This window comes from Pipistrellus hanaki, assembly GCF_964339955.1.
Source record: "Pipistrellus hanaki genome assembly, chromosome: 1".
In the NCBI taxonomy this organism is placed as follows: domain Eukaryota; kingdom Metazoa; phylum Chordata; class Mammalia; order Chiroptera; family Vespertilionidae; genus Pipistrellus; species Pipistrellus hanaki.
This window is the reverse complement of record NC_140503.1, coordinates 143,473,166-143,477,807: the sequence shown is the minus strand read 5'-3', so window position 1 is coordinate 143,477,807 and position 4,642 is coordinate 143,473,166. Positions and strand designations below refer to the sequence as shown.

At 37.1% G+C, this 4,642-nt stretch overlaps 1 long non-coding RNA gene across 1 annotated transcript in view; it reads right to left on the bottom strand.

The window, feature by feature from the left end:
• LOC311617055 overlaps nt 1–4,642 on the bottom strand; it is a 316,342-nt gene that overhangs the window by 207,073 nt on the left and 104,627 nt on the right. The gene's annotated exons all lie outside the window — the stretch shown is intronic.

Sequence of the window (4,642 nt, the reverse complement as noted above, 5' to 3'; positions counted from 1 at the left end):
CTGTCTCATTTTTGTGTTATTTGTTATCTAGATTGGACTTGTCTGTTACCTAGTATATTTGTTTTCAATTGATTGGAGAAACTCTATATTTTTACCTATGATTTTTGACCCTTTATAATGTAGGGAGGAAATGCTGTATGTTTTGTGGTGATTTATTTTTTAGCAAGGATATTGATGTTAGCAGATTTTTTCTTTATGCATTTTTAGATAACTTGAACTAGATTAGCACTTAGTTTCTTATTTATAGGCACATGATACATGAAATTTCAGGTCCTTGAATCTTTAGTATATTGTGTATCTGTGCTATACGTGTCCTCTTAAAAAATGACAAGTTAGAAGTTGTGTTAGGTTTATCAACAAATCATCATATTATAATAATACTGAAAATGAGCAAGTGTTGATTCTTGAGAGCCAAACATCATAAAAGCTAGGAGACATGCCGTTTGAACATTATTGCTATTTCTTGCCAAAGTAACCCAGACCTGTATATTTAAGACAATTTTTTTTTTAGATTTTAGACTGAAATTTCCAGCTGTGTGTTGAACTTTTTATTGAGCAAAGTAGTAATAATTTTGACTATGAAACATAAATACATTGTGAAGTGTTGCCAGTATAGTTTCCAATAATTGACCATAAAAGCAGCAGCCTATTTTTTTACTCTAGCTGACCTAAAAATTCCTTGGGTATCTAATAAAACATTATTAGTAGCTCTTTATCTTTAGAAGAGCATGAAACATTGATAAAGTTTACTTTGTCATGAACCATCACTGTTCATATATTAAAACAAATGGCAGCCAAAAACTTAATATACATTAACGTATCTATTGCCTGTTTTCACTCACCTTCTAGATGAGCATATGTTGATACCTAAACACGAATGAGTTTTTAAAGTTATTTTGTACTCAAGATCTATTATTTTTGGAATAAATAATGTGACAAACTATTTTGTGATTCTGTATTTTCTAACTTTTCTTAATTATAACAAATTTATTTAAATAACAAATATAATTTATTCCTAATTCTTAGAGTTACATAAAAGCATTACTTAATTAAGTTGATCAGTGTAGCTCCATTCAGTAGTTGTTTTTTAAAATGTTTTTTTATTGGTTTTAGAGAGAAGGGAGAGGGGGAGAGAGATAGAGACATCAGTGATGAGAGAGAATCATTGACTGGCTGCCTACTGCACGCTCCCTAATGGGGATCATGCCTGCAACCCAAGTATGTGCCCTGACCTGGAATCGAACCATGAACCTCCTAGTTAATCGAACCATGAACCTCCGTGGGTTAATCGATGCTCAACCACTAAGCCACACCGACCGGGCTGTTCAATCTTTATTTTTAAAAAGAAAACAATTTTGTTTCTTTGTATTGCTGGTATAAGAGAGCTCTTTGAGAATCAACAACAAAAGATGGTTGGTGAGCTGGGCATAACTTTTCTGGCTTTTAAATGGTAGTGAGTTCTTTAAAGATTTTAACAATAGGACATAGTGTTAGGTCACAGGATAAATAGTTAGTGCCTCTTAACATTTATTTCTATGTTGCAAACTAAACCAGAACAAATCTGACCTTACCTTGATAGTTTATCATCCAGGTTGGCCCACTATCATACATGAATATTGGGAGTACTATTCTTATATTTATAAATTCCATGTATTTTCTTTTTTGAGATGAGTCATTTTCAGGACATGTTGATTTTAATATAAACATTAGAAACTTTTTTTTTCTGCCTTGTTTCTAAGCTTATCAAACAGATTGGTGTCACTTTTTTAAGATAATGTAAATTCCCACTTAGACTATTTACAAAATATTCAAAGTAATTCATGGAAGTTTAATAGGAAATGTGTCATCAGAATAGAAGGTATGACCAACCCTAGCCAGTTTTTTGCTTAATGGATAGAGTGTTGGCGTGTGGACTGAAAGGTCCTGGGTTTGATTCTCATAAAGTGCGTATGCCCGGGTTTTGGACTTGATCTCCAGTGGTTGTGGGGATGAAGGAGGCAGCCAAGCAATGATTTCCTAAAATCAATAAAAGATACATTAAAAAACAAAACAGAAAGCTAGAAGGTATGGATAGGGCCTCATGGAACAACATTAATGAGTTTAACCAGGTCCCAGAGTTTGAGGCTTAGCATTTCAAGCCCAAAATCTGCATTTGTAGGTGATGAGAAATCCATGGAGCCTAGTATTATTGGTTTTGAGGCCAGATTACCTGGTTTTTATTACTACGGTAGCTCTACAACTTAACTACCTGTGTGACCTTGTGTATTTGTTCAGCCTCTATATACCTTACATACCTCATCTGTAACATGGGTATAAATAGTAACAGTATTTACCTGTAGAGTTGTGAAGATTGTGTAAGTTAGTACCCCTAGAATACTTAAAACAATGTCAGTAATATCATGCACATTATGTTGATATAAGTTTATGATAGGGATGTTCTTTTCCAGAAACAAGTGTTTTGGAAACATTTCCTGAGAAGTTGAGTTCTTGTTGAGATTACTTGGTGTACATAAATTAGAGTGTCTTAAGGAATATTACATACAGGTTGTGACCCTGTTTTTCCCAACAGACCTGATGGCTCATCTACATCAGATGTAATATCTCTTCCTTGATAGCAATGTTCATTATTGAAACTTTCTCTGCACTCCCACTGAAATTGATTTTTTTAGACCTTTAGATCCTGGCCAGCCCTATTCATTGATGTTCTTTCTCTGATTTAATATTGATAAAGTGTAAAATAGCTTTGCCTGTTTTTTAGACTAGCAAGACTATATTTTTAACTGTTGTGTTTAACACAAATAGAAGCACTCATATTTTCAAGGTTTTAGTGGGTAAGGAAGCACCTCTCTATTGCTTATAATAGGGGCATTAAAGGAACGTAAGTATGCCTCCTCAATTTTCCAGGGAAATTATATATTGTACCTTTAAAAATGTAAAAATATCAAAAGTGCACAATGAGCTGTGTACTTTAGCTACCTAAATTGTGACAAAAGTCTTGGTTCTAACTGCTGTGAGTGGTATGAAAACTAACTTTATTACCATGGTACAAAATAAAAACTAGTGAAGCAGGTTAAGTGACTCAAGTTGCTTTCTTGTGGAGGAAGCTTTGACCTTCCAATTTTTAGTTAAGAAATAACTGCGTTTTCCTCACAAGGGTGATATATTAATATCTGTCTATTGTCATGAATATCATTTTATTAAGATATTTATGTTTTATAGCTAACTAGGGGCCCAGGGCACGAAGATTTGTGCGTGGGGGGTGGGTCCCTCAGCTCAACCTGCACCCTCCAATCTGGGAACCCTCAGAGGATCCCTCTCCAATCTGGGAGTTTCTGTATTTGCAATCATATGAGTGAATTGTCTGAGACCCCACCCCAGTTTGGTTTTATTGCTCACAGAATATTAGAGGTCTTTTTTTTCTTTGCTCCATTGGTGGAGATTTCCTAGGAGTTGCAGGATATCTTCCCTTTTTAATTTTTCCTCGACTCTCTGACTTTACTTATGTCTCTCACCTTTGTTTTCCCTCCATCTCCCACCTGCAACAGTAACTTGCTCCAGGCTCACTTTGCTCTAGTGTCTAGGAGATCCTGCAATGCATCTGCCACCAGAAGTATGATTCCCGGCATTCCTGGTGCTCCTCATGCTCCTGGTTTCCACTTCTGGTCCAGGGGCTTCATGAACCAAGAGGACTGAGAAGTCCAGCCGCCCCCAGGCTGGGCTGACAGGACCAGACTCTCCAGTGGCATCCCTGGGACCCTGGCTGCTTGGCACCTGCGCACATGCATGCTGGCCATTGGCTCAAAGTGGGCGGGGTCCCAGGGATGCCTACCACATCACCCCAGCTACAGGTGGGCATCCCGCCCTGCTGCCCTGACTATGCAGAGGGTGGGTGGGTGTCCTGCCCATCCCTGGCCGCTTGGCACTTGCGCACATGCATGCTGCCCATAGACCCACCGTCATTGTTGGGTTGATTTGCATACTCACTCCTGATTGGCTGTGGGTGTCATGGAGGTATGGTCAATTTATATATTTGTATATTATTAGTATAGATAAAATACTTTCACAAGTCTTACCAATTTCTTAACTCCCTAGAGGTACACCAGCCATTTTACCCCAAAGAATCAACAAAAGTTAAATAAATGCCTGTGCTAAGATAGAACTAGCTGACCCTAGGTCTTCCAATTCCTGCTAATTCTGTGCTCTTATCCATTACAATTCACTTGGTTTCATGTCAGTTCGTCACATGGTTTCTTTTCTGTGAATGAAAAGTTAAGCTTTTGTTTAAAATGTGGGGAAAGATAGTGATAAAAATAAAAGTTAAGCTCTATAGTTCATGTAAGGAGAGTAGGGTAGCTTCTTCAGTGGGACATTTAAGAAATTCCCTGGAAAGTCATTACAAAGAGAACTGATCAAGTTTTTTCTTTTTCTTTTTTTTCCTTTTTGCTGCTGAAATTACTTGGCAAAACCAGGCTGTTGCTGCTGACAGCAGTTGCCTTTCTAAAGAGCCACGTGCCTTGATTCTTTGAATTGTGTACTGTTGAGGGCACTGTTCCTATAATGACAATTCATCCCAAATTCCAACCTATGAGAGTAGGCACTAAGGTAGATGATAGATAGATAGATAGATAGATAGATAGATAGA